Here is a 12,742-nt window from a genome sequence, read left to right as displayed (position 1 = left end):
ATGTTGTAGGTATCAGATATTGTATTCTTACAATAAAACAAGCTAAAAAAAGAAAATGTTGTTTTAAAAAGTCGTAAGGGAACTATATTTACCATTCATTAAATGGAAGTGAATCATCATGAAGGTCCTCATCCTCTTCACGAGGCTGAGGAGAAGTTGGTTAAGCTGTCTCAGGGGTGGGAGAGGAAGAGAAGGTGAAAAGAGAGGCAGGAAAGGCAGGCATACTAGGTATACTTTCTATTTTTAAAAAACCGAGTCAAAGTGAACGCACACAGTCCACACCTTGTGTGGTGCAAGGGTCAACTATACTAACCCTTCCATTTTAGAGTTGACTTTCATGTGCTTTTTTCTTGATTAAAAAACATGTAAACTGGCTGGGCACAGTGGCTCACACCTGTAATCCCAGCACTCTGGAAGGCTGAGGCAAGTGGATCAGGAGGTCAGGAGTTCGAAACCAGCCAGACCAACATGGTGAAACCCCGTCTCTATTAACACACACAAACAAAAATCAGCTGGGTGTGGCGCCGCAAGCCTGTAGTCCCAGCTACTCAGGAGGCTGAGGCAGGAGAATCACTTGAACCCAGGAGGTGGAGGTCGCAGTGAGCCAAGATTGTGCCACTGCACTCCAGTCTGGGTGACAGAGCAAGACAAAAAACAAAACAAAAACAAAACAACAACAAAAATATATATATATATATATATATACACACACATACATACACATATATAAACTACTCAAAATGGTTTCTGCATCTTTCTCTTCTTCCACATTTAAAGTACCTCTATGTAATCTGTTCTTTAATCACAAGCCCTTATGCTCTAACTCACTTTTTAAAATACATCAAGTTGTAATAAGCTCAAAATGATCCCATTAAACATCTGACAGGAAATGAATGCCTAATATATAAAGGACTGTGAAATAAGAACTTCAGCATTCCAACCTTTTTGTTTTAGAATCCTCCTCACAGGCGCCAGTAAATCACAGGAAAAGACAGAAAATAGGCACGATGAAGGATTTCTGTTCCTATGAACCAGGATTAAAATAAAAAGACATAACTAAAATTTACTGGCTTAAGAAACAGGACAGAGGTTGAAGAAACAGACAAACAGAACCTGTATAAATCTCGAGGTTCCCATCCATTACACACCAACCTTAGCATGTTAATTTCTCTCTCAAGCTAGAATTTTTTTTTTTTTAATCATGCAACATTATCCACTGGACAGATGGATGGATGAATGAAAAGAAAAAAGAATGGGGAAAAGAGTCTTCAAATGACTTCAATACACCAATGAAACTGAAGAAACGGCCTTCAGTTTTATGACCATGCTATCCAACTCTAAATGGTTAAAATCTAGTAAGACCAAATTTAGTACAGCACACCCAGAGAAAATTAGGAAAACCTAAAAATAAGCCAGATAATATTCAGTGATAGGACACCCTGTGTTTTAGCGTTACCGTGCGAAACATCTACTGTGGGTGGACGTCCTTGCTCTCACACGACTCTGTTTCTCGAGATAAGAGAGCTAGTATTTTATTCCTGGCTGAAGAGTGCCTATACTGAGAATTTATAGAACAGACAGAAAAATTATTTGAAGCATGAACAATGTTTTAAAATAAAAACAGTAATTCACCATAATAAGTTCTATTACAGTTAATGTAAGTTGAGCACCCCAATCCAAAAATCCAAAATCCAGAATGTTCCAAAATCCGCAATTTTTGGAGCACTGACATAACGCCACAAGCAGAAAATTCCACACTTGATCTCATGTGACAAGACATAGTCAAAACTCTCGTTGATGCACAAAATTGTTTAAAATACTGTATAAAATTGTCCTCAGGCTATAAATATAAGGAGTATATGAAACATAAATTTCATGTTTAGACTTGGATCCAATCCCCAAGATAACCTCATTATGGATATGCAAATACGCCAAAATCCAAGTAAATATGAAATCTGAAACACTCTGGTTCCCAGCATTTTGGATAACCAATGCTCGACCTGTATAAAGATTAAATCCATGTAAGAATCGAAGTTTTCTTTGCCTTTCACGTGACGCCACAGTCTTTCAAGGCTTCCATTTAGGCTCAGCTGTTTCAGCCTCTAATTACAAAGATACAAGGAAATCAGTTAAATCTGACTCCAATTTGTTTTTTAAAAAATCCCAGTAGAAATGAACCCACACAGTCCACACCTGTGTTGTTCAAGGGTCAACTACACTAACCTTTCCATTTTAGGGTTGACTTTTATTTGCTTTTTTGTTTATTAAAAAATATATAAACTAATCAAAATGGTTTTTGGCATTTCAAGTCTAAAGACTAACAGGTGTTTGAGCTAACCTTCTTATTGTTGATTTGAGAATCAGTTTACAGGAGGCATACATTCTCACTGAAATGAAAATGGTTCACACAATATGTGACAATGTCGCTCATTCTTCACATTTAATAATACCACTTCATAATCACGACAGTCAAAGATTTAAAATGACAGGAACAAGGAACTTTCCTACAGGAAACAAATGAATCTGCAGATGCTCCACTGATGGAGTAGGTGATAATCACTGACTCCCAGATAGGCACCACACTCTTTGTTCCCAGCAACCTTTGGTAGGGTCACAACTCCTTGAGGTCTTGTCTTCAGTCTGGCAAGTCATAACTTAATTCTTTCAGTCTTTTCAGAATAATCAAGTTCTGAGAGAAGAGATGTTAACAAAATACAGCAGGGCAGTACTTGAGTGAAAAAGGTGATTTACTAATTACACTGGGAAATGTAACTGCCAGTAGACTAGAATATTCATCAATGCAGAAGAGGCCCGCAGGGCCCAGCCCACGTTCCCTGGCCACTCAGCTTTCCCAAGTGGCCGGGTGGCTTTGACTGCAAAGCACTGGGAGGGGCCTTTTCAAACCACACAGTGGGTCAGGGAGAAGACGCTAAGGCGCTAATGCACTGCCCTCCACAAAGCCTAACTCCATGACTAAGGAATGGGAGTAAGTGGACAAATTACCCCAGGTTCCTTGCCCCTTGGGTGGAAAAAGAGACGTGTCTACACTGTCCCCCATGACTGCCACATGATTTGAGTCCAAACGCACAAAAATTAGTCTTTCAGGCACTCGTTATCAGCCTCCTCTTCCCTTTCTCCAACCCCCACGTGCACTTTCTAGATCTACCGTTCCAGTAAAGGGTCTGGTTCCTCAGGACTTGAACCTAAGAGAACTGCTCGGGACCGTTCCACTCTTCATGGAAGAACCCTGTTGTTAAACCAAATCAATTTTCAGAAGTTGTGGGATGACTACAGAATCAGAAGAAGAAGAAACAGAAAGGCTCCGGGGATTGATCAACAAAGCTGGTAGACTTTTCTGGAAAAGAAGAATCTATCTGTGGAACAGTTCAAAGAAAAAGATACGCAAACATTTCTAAAATAAACTAGCAACGGTTATAAATTAAAAGATGCAGATTAGAACTACAGTGAGACACTACTTCTTGCCTATCAGATTAAAAGACATACGTGTATCCAAACAGACAACGGGTAAGCTGCCTGCTAGTGAGGAAACAAGGAGCCTTGTCTGTTGCTGGAAGGAACATCAGGGAAAGCGTAACGCTTCACAGGAGGGGATTCGGCAGACTCGCAGGCACATGTCATGCTCCCACCTAAAAACTTCCACTCTTGAAGCAGCTGTGTAATGAAGTACAATGCAGCTATAAAAAGTGAATAAAGAGTATCTCTACATGCTGCTATGAAGTGATCTCCAGAATATTTAAAAACACACATGTATTTGTTTACATTTGAGCAAGATAAACCAAAAATAGTTTCTGTTTTTTTAAAACTGGGTTACTTACGAAAGGAGGAGGAAAGTTAAGAACGTACTTATACCACTTTGAAGTGGCATAAATGTTTCCGGTGATAATAAAACAAATATTTTATATCCTAAATACTGAAAATAAAATGAAACAAATCGGCTCGGCACACTGGCTCAGGCCTGTAATCCCAGCACTGTGGCAGAGATGGGAGGGCTGCTTGAGCCCAGGAGTTCAAGACCAGCCTGGCAAACACAGGGACACGTTGTCTCTAACAAAAAATTAAAAAATGTTGGCCAGGCACGGTGGTTCACACCACTGTGGGAAGCTGAGGTGGGTGGATCATGAGGTCAGGAGATCAAGACCATCCCGGCCAACATGTTGGAACCCTGTCTCTACTAAAAACACAAAAATCAGCTGGGCGTGGTGGCGTGCACCTGCTGTCCCAGCTACTCGGGAGGTGGGAGGCTGCAGTGAGCCGAGATCGAAACACGGCAACAGAGAGAGACTCCATCTCAGGGGGAAAAAATACCCAGGCATGGAGGCACACAACTGTGGTCCTGTGGTCCCAGCTGCTTTGGGAGGCTGAGGTGAATCGACCGAGCCCAGAAGGTCAGAGCTACAGTGAACGATGATCACGCCACTGTCCTCCTACCCGGGTGACTGAATGAGAAAAGAAGAAAGAAAAAGAAACGAAGAAAAGACAGACAAAGAAAAGAAAAGACACAGAAGGGAAGGACGGGGGAGGGGAGGACGGGGGAGGGGAGGACGGGGGAGGGGAGGACGGGGAGGGGAGGACGGGGGAGGGGAGGACGGGGGAGGGGAGGACGGGGAGGGGAGGACGGGGGAGGGGAGGACGGGGAGGGGAGGACGGGGAGGGGAGGACGGGGAGGGGAGGACGGGGAGGGGAGGACGGGGAGGGGAGGACGGGGGAGGGGAGGACGGGGAGGGGAGGACGGGGAGGGGAGGACGGGGAGGGGAGGACGGGGAGGGGAGGACGGGGGAGGGGAGGACGGGGGAGGGGAGGACGGGGAGGGGAGGACGGGGAGGGGAGGACGGGGAGGGGAGGGACAGTCGCCCCTACATGCACGTCGGTGGGGCGGGGCTGACACCGCGGACTCTCTGTAACAGGTCATACTTGGCTGTAATCCCACTGGGGCATGGACAAAAAACGAAAAGTGAAAACGCAGTCACTGCTCGTACTGGCTAAATATACATTTATAAATATAATTTTATATCGCTTATTTTCTATACTTACATGTCTTTATGCTTGAAATGACATTTTATTCTATTTTTATGTTTAATATATTTTCTATTATGTTTACATCTTAAACACTGCACATTTTATATAACATAAATATTAATACTATTTTTCACTCTAAAAGAAACCAGGACTTCTTAGAGACACAGATGATCTGAGGATCAAGGAAGGACAGGCGCAAGGCGCGCTCTGACCACCACCGCGTTTTGTCAGAAAGCGAGGAAGCCACCAGAGACAGAGAACGCTAGAGTCACGTCGAAAAGACTCAGAGGTCAAAATGAAAAGGCTCGTTCAGCCAAGGCAATGGCAGCAATAAGAATACAACGTACCGTGCAATAAAACCTGTCAAATGCTTAAATCCACAAACACACCATACTTTAGTGAAGAAAATCCTCACTTGTTACCTAGAAAGGTATTCAAGAATCCTAGAAAGGATTCTAAGAAACAACTCAGTACTTTGAAAATTGGTAAAGGAAGGAAAGAATCATGCATTTCATATGCCTCTCCTATGCAATCTGTGCCACAGAGTAACCAAATATCCCCTGGGGAAAGTTTCTCCTTACAGAAATGTTACAGATAATAAAAGCCTGATATAATTGGAGTATCAACATTTTGTACGCCCTCACGGAAATAAGCGATCCAGGCAATGACCATCACTGCCTCCTGTCGGGAATAAAAACAAACATTAGGTGCTTCTTTATTCCCCTCATCTAAAATGATCGGGGATATAAGCGTTTCAGATTCTGAAATATCCGCAGTGTAACGCTTTAGCATTCCCAACCTGAAAATCTGAAATCCAAAACGCTCCAGTGAGCATTTTCCTTTCAGTGTCATGTTAGTGTTCAAAACATTTCAGATGCTGGAGCACTTCAGATTAGAGGTACTGCATCTATGCGTAACACCAGCTGTCAAACATTCTCCCACCCTAACCTTCCATAATAAAGGAAAAAAAATAAATTAAGATTAATCTTAATTAGATGAAGCCGTTAGATATAGCCACCAATTTGCAGAAAATATAAGAAAAGGATGAATATCACGCTACAGGAATGCGATTAATAAAATACAGAACGTAGAAAACTTCACAGGGCAAATAAAAGGGAAAACAATAGGCAGAAGCCTCAGTACACAGTAACCAAACATAATGTGTCAATGTGGTTGATTCCGTAAAAACATATTTATGAGCAGTTCAGAAAAATTAAAGCTAAGTAGATAACTGGTGGTGTTAAGAAATTACTGTCAACGCCTCACACTCATTAGGATGGCCACTAGCAAACAAACAGCCAATGCTGTCCAGTGTGTAGAACCCTGTTCACTGTTGGGAGGAATGTAAAATGATGCAGCTGCTCCAGAAAGCATACAGAAGTTCTTCAAGGAAAAACCAACCAAACAAACAAAAACTAGAATTACCATATGGTCCAGCAATCCCTCTTCTTAGATCCCAGAAAGAATTCTAGTTCTAAAAAGAGCTGACATCAGGAACATCCACGTTTAAAGCCAGACTATCCATAACAGCCAAAAGGTGGAAGCAACCCAAATGTCTACCAACAAATGAATGGACAAGAAAATGTGGTATGACTTCTATTCAACATAGTAAGAACTCACAGCCAGAGCAATCAGACAAGACAAGACATGAAGGGCATCCAAATCAGTGAAGAGAAAGGCAAACTGTGGCTGTCTGATGATAAGATTGTATACCTAGAAAACCCTAAAGACTCCTCCATAAAACCCCTAGAAGTGATAAATGAATTCAGCAAAGTTTCAAAATACAAAATTAATGTATACAAATCAGTAATTCTTCCATACACCAACAGCAATCAAGCAATCAAATCAAGAACTCAAATCTCTTTTACACCTATTGTAACAGGTGCAAAAAATAAAATAAAATACTTAGGAAAATACCTAACCAAGAGGGTGAAAGACCTCTATAAGGAAAACTACAAAACATTGCTGAAAAAAAATCACAGATGACATAAACAAATGGAAACACATCCAGGATCAGATTTTGAAATATCTGCAGTACAACGGATAGAATCATGGATAGAATCACTATTGTGAAAATGACCATACTGCCAAAAGCAATCAACAAATTCAATGCAACTGCCGTCAAAATATTACCATCATTCTTCACAGAAATATAAAAAACAATCCTAAATTCCTATGGAATCAAAGAAGGGCCCACATAGCCAAGGCAAGACTAAGCCAAAAGAACCAATTTGAGGCATCACATAACCTGACCTCAAACTATACTGTAAGGCCAGAGTCACCAAAACAGCCTAATACTGGCATAAAAACAGGCACATAGGCTGGGTGCGGTGGCTCACGCCTGTAATCCCAGCACTTTGGGAGGCCCAGACAGGTGGATCACAAGGTCAGGAGTTCTGAGCCCAGCCTGGTCAACATGGTGAAATCCCGTGTCTACTAAAAATACAAAAATTAGCCAGGTGTGATGGCAGGCACCTGTAATACCAGGCTGAGGCAGGAGAATTGCTTGAACCCGGGAGGCAGAAGTTGCCCTGAGCCAAGACTGCGCCACTGCACTCCAGCCTGGGTGACAGAGCAAGACTCCCTATCAAAAAACAAACAAACAAACAAAAAAAAACAAAAAGGCACATAGACCAATGGAACAGAGAACCCAGAAATAAAGCCAAATACAGCCAAGTGATCTTCGACGAAGCTAACAAAAACATACAATGAGGACAGGAGACCCTATTCAGACAAACGGTGCTGATAACTGGCAAGCCACACGCAGAAGAAAGAAACTGCATCCTCATCTCTCACTTACACAAAATCAACTCAAGATAGATCCAAGAGTTAAACAGACTTGAAACCATACAGATTCTAGACGGTCACACTGGAAAAATCCTTTTAGACACTAGCTTGGGCAAAGACTTCATGACCAAGAACCTCAAAGCAAATGCAATGAAAACAAAGATAAATTAAGACAGAACTTAATTATTAACTAAAAAGCTTCTGCACAGAAGAAACAATCAGCAGAGTAAACAGACAACCCACAGAGTAGGAGAAAAATCTCCACTATCTGTACGTCTGACAAAGGACTAATATCCAGAATCTGTAAGGAACTCAAAACAGCAAGAAAAAAAAAATAATCCCCCAAAACAGTGGGCTGAGGACACGAATAGACAATTCTCTAAAGCAGGTACACAAATGACCAACAAACATGAAAAAATACTCAGTATCACTAATGACGAGGGAAATGCAAATCAAAACCACAATGTGATGCCACCCTACTCCTGGCAAGAAAGGCTATAATCAACAAATGAAAAAATAATAGACGTTGGCGTGGATGCGGTGAAAAGGGACCACTTACATCGCTGGTGGGAATGTAAACTCGTACAATCACTATGGAAACTCCTTGAAGAAGTAAAACCACCATCTGATCGATCCAGAAATCCCACTACTGGGTATCTACCCAGAGGAAAAGAAGTCATTACATGAAAAAGATACTGGAACACCCGTGTTTACAGCAGCACAATTTGCAACAGCAAAACTACGGAACCAGCGCAAATGCTCATCAGTCAACAAGTGGATAAACAAATTGTGGTGTATGTATATACACCATGGAAAACTACTCAGTCATGAAAACGAACGGAGTAACAGCATTTGTAGCAACCTGGATAGAATTAGAGACCATGATTCTAAGTGAAGTAACTCAGGAATGGAAAACAGTAACATTGCATGTTCTCACTCGTAAGTGGCAGCTAAGTTATGAGAAGTATGCAAAGGCATAAGAATATACAATGGACTTTGCGGACTCGGGCGAAAGTGTGGGGGTTAGAGAGAGAGAACAGACTACACGCTGGGTACCGTGTGCACTGCTCTGGTGACGAGTGCATCCAAATCCCAGAAACCACCACTAACGCACTTATCCACGTAAGCAAACACCACCTAATCCCAAAATACCTTGAAATAAAAAAGAATTAAAAAATAAAGAAAATATCATATGTACATACAATGGTATTTCATTCTGCCTTTTAAAAAACAAGGAAATAATGTCACAAGCTACAATACAGATGAACCATGAGGATATTATGTTAAATAAAAGCGGCCAATCTCAAAAAGACAAATACTGTATGGTGCTACCTATATGAGGTATCTAGCAAACTCACAGGAACAGAAATACAAGGGTTGTTGCCAGTGGACAGGGGTGCTGTTTAACGGGTAAACGGTTTCGGTTTTGCAGTGAGCCCAGATCAAGCCACTGCACTTCAGCCTGGGGAACAGGGTAAAATCATCTCAAAACCTAAGTAAATAAATAAAAAAGTCAAAATAATAACATACACCTGCTGGCCAATGGGCCCTAATAATGCAATATGAGATCATTACAAAAAGGTGCATGAAACACTGTAAAAAGGAAAGCAGCTATAAATCATGATTTAAGGTGCAATTAGATTTGTTTTATTTTGTTTCTTATTTATTTATTTGAGATGGAGTTTCACTTTTGTTGCCCGGGCTGGAGTGCAATGGTGTGATGTCGGCCCACTACAATCTCTGCCTCCTGGGTTCAAGTGATTCTCCTGTCTCAGCCTCCCAAGTAGCTGGGATTATAGGCGCATGCCACCACACCTGGCTAATTATCGTATTTTTAATAGAGATAGGGTTTCACCATGTTGGCCAGACTGGTCTCGAACTCCTGACCTCAGGAGATCTGCCCTCCTCGGCCTCCCAAAGTACTGGGATTACAGGCGTTGAATCACTGCACCTGGCCATAAGGTGCAGTTAGATTTAAAGTTACTTGTGTCTAGGTAAAAGAAGAGCAAAAGCAAAAAAGAATGTTATTGATCCCTTGTATCATTTTAGCAAGAACAATGTTCAGCACGGGAAAGAAAAATGTTTGAGGAGATGGATATCCCACTTAACCCAACTTGATCACTTCACATTTATACAGTATCAAAACATCACATGTACCCTAAAATAGGTACAAGTACCACATATCAATTTTTAAAATTTTAAGAGAAATAAGAACACTGTTGAGGGCAGGTAGGGAGGTAGTAGAGGTAACTGCATATAATCCCACTAAACATTCCGGCATTTTCAGAGGGAAAAAAAATGACATACTATGTACCACAGGTTCAACCCAGAATACTATCACATTTCTGAGGGACAAGGGAAACCCACCATTTTTAACCAATACCTATAAATTTACTAGCACCATCTGTACAAATGTATAGAAACGGCTCAGTGTCCTTAGCTAGACTATGAGCAAGTTTGCTGTAATCTTGGTCTCCTTCATCTCTAACATACATTAACATACACACATACATATACACACACATAAATCTCTGTGATGATGACATTAACAGGATTTCAGGGATTTTCAACAAGACTGACAAACATGTTTGGGATGATGTAATTTCAAATATAGTCTATGAACAGTTATAAAAACACAGTCTGTGTGAGTAGTACATAAGAATTTTCACTTTAAGAATAGGCACTTGGAAGAGACAGGTAGCCGGCATGGCAACTGTGCTCAGATACCCAACTGGTCTGATTGCCAGGGGAGACGTGCCACAAATACTAAGGCTCTGACGACAAAGAAGGGTAACAGGTTTCAAATGTGAACTTCATCTGAACAAAAACTTCATGTGAACACAAAGCCAAGAGCAGACAGACACTCCAAATACCAAAGCCGATTTACCATGGATCTGTTTCTTTCACGAGAAACTCTACCGCTCCCTGGGAAACAGCAGATTTCCTGGTTAATGAGTCACCAGAGCAACCTACAGACCCCAGCAAGTGCTTTATAAAGGAAAACCATGTCATCCTTTGTGATAGGTAAAGCTTGGCTGGGAGGTGGGTATCTTACTTTCTTTAACATCTCCTATCAACCCCTGAGAGAGAAAAGAGAAAGGAGAGAAGAGAAGACGAAAGGGAAGAGGGTGGTGGGCATGCAGAGAGGGAAGGGGAACAGGGGAAGGAGGAGGTCAGCCTTTTTTTTCCCCCGACAGGAATTCAGAACAGTTTAGACAGAGAAAATTCTCCTCCTATCAACATACGGAAAAAATTCATCTCTAATAGGAATTATTTCCTAGGAATATTTTCACAAACATCTTACCCACTTATTCTGATTCTTGTTAACTTTTAATAGTTTTTCTTTCAGACTGATACATCTATCATTTCCCATCAAATTCTATAAACCTCAGTTTCCATACCTAATGTAATGTTTAAAACTAAAATTAAGTAAAAATAATTAAAACTGTTGCTAATGAGCTACAGAAAATATTTATAAATGTAAGATGTTATTATTTAATTCTTAAAAAAAAAAAGTAAAAGTTCCTTTCTATTTACTCATACCCAAAATATACTATTTTGGCAAGAAATTATTTTTTTAAAGGAAGAATCACTCTGACTTCTAGTTAACAGTGATAGGATCACTTGGCAGACAGCTAGAATAATCCTTAAAAATTAAGTCCAATTCCATCATCTAAGTTTTATAAGAGTACCTGCCAAAAGTCAAAGATTCGTAGTATATTCAGGAAATAAAGCAAATGCCAGCTCCTACAGAGTCCAGTAGTCTTTCTGCTATGTCACATGATTACCATTTATATTGTACAGTGAAAGGCTTCTTTAAAATCTTTCTAAATAGATAAAAATAACTGTCCTTAAAATTATTAATTACAACAGGTAGAATCCTAGCCATTTAAATGCACACAACTTAAAGTATTAGGATAAATGTAATACACAGAAACAAATCTATTTTAGTAAAATGATGGATGAAAATAGAGTAGCAAAATGCCACTGTTGCATTTTTAACAATACTATTCACAAAATATAGTTCATTTGACAAAACACAGGACCATCACAATATAACAATACTTTTCATCCTGATGACTTAGCTAAGAGGCTTTTAAAACTACAGAAAACAGAACTCTTAGGTTGGGCACGATCGCTCACACCTGTAATCCCAGCACTTTGGGAAGCTGAGGTGGGCAGATCACCTGAGGTCAGGGGGTTCAAGACCAATCTGACCAACATGGTGAAACTCTGTCTCTAGTAAAGATGTAAAAAAAATTTGCCAGGCATTGCGGCACATGCCTGTAATCCCAGCTACTTGGGAGGATGAGGCAGAAGAATCACTTGAACCTGGGAGGCGGAGGTTGCAACTGAGCCAACATCATGCCACTGCACTCCAGCCTAGGCACTAAGAGCAAAACTCCATCTCAAAAAAAAAAAAGAAGAAGAGGAAGAAAGAAAAGAAAATAGAAAATTTCAAAAGTAGCAATTTTTAAAAAATATTCCAGTTATTTTAGGTACTTTAAACTACATGTTTGTTTTTTTTTTTTTTAAAGCCCACTCACGTAGCTTGGGAACACATGTATTTTGTCAAATTGTGAGAAACTTTGAAAATTCTCAAATGATTCTAAAAACAAAAGAATAAGAAACACTCTGACACTGGGAGTTGGAGAGTCTTACCATTGGCAGTGCATTGACGAGGGATGTGCAACTGAATATCCGGTCACCGCCAATCGCAAGTTGCTGTTGTTGATGCTGAGGAAAAGGAAAGTAAAGTATTCAATGTGCCCTAAAACAAATTCCGTTTCAAAGATTTTCCACACCAAATGTTACATGTTTGAAATATTCTTTAAGGTCCCCACCAGTGAATTTCTTTGTCCCCCAAGTAATTGCTATCATATACAACAGCAGCAACTTTTGAGTGCTTCATCCTTGG

At 40.6% G+C, this 12,742-nt stretch overlaps 1 protein-coding gene across 8 annotated transcripts in view; it reads right to left on the bottom strand.

The window, feature by feature from the left end:
• TBL1XR1 (TBL1X/Y related 1) overlaps positions 1-12,742 on the bottom strand; it is a 186,154-nt gene that overhangs the window by 75,302 nt on the left and 98,110 nt on the right. For 5 of the 8 annotated variants that reach the window (XM_039480216.2, XM_074405408.1, XM_039480213.2 and 2 more), the window contains one exon: positions 12,487-12,561. The exons of the other annotated variants lie outside the window; for them this stretch is intronic. The gene's annotated coding sequence lies outside the window, so the exon portion shown is untranslated. The remainder of the gene's footprint in view (positions 1-12,486; positions 12,562-12,742) is intronic. 8 annotated transcript variants of the gene reach the window in all.

This window comes from Saimiri boliviensis, chromosome 9, assembly GCF_048565385.1.
Source record: "Saimiri boliviensis isolate mSaiBol1 chromosome 9, mSaiBol1.pri, whole genome shotgun sequence".
NCBI classification, from domain to species: Eukaryota; Metazoa; Chordata; class Mammalia; order Primates; family Cebidae; genus Saimiri; species Saimiri boliviensis.
Note: the sequence above shows the minus strand (reverse complement) of the source record. Positions and strands in the feature narration are given on the sequence as shown.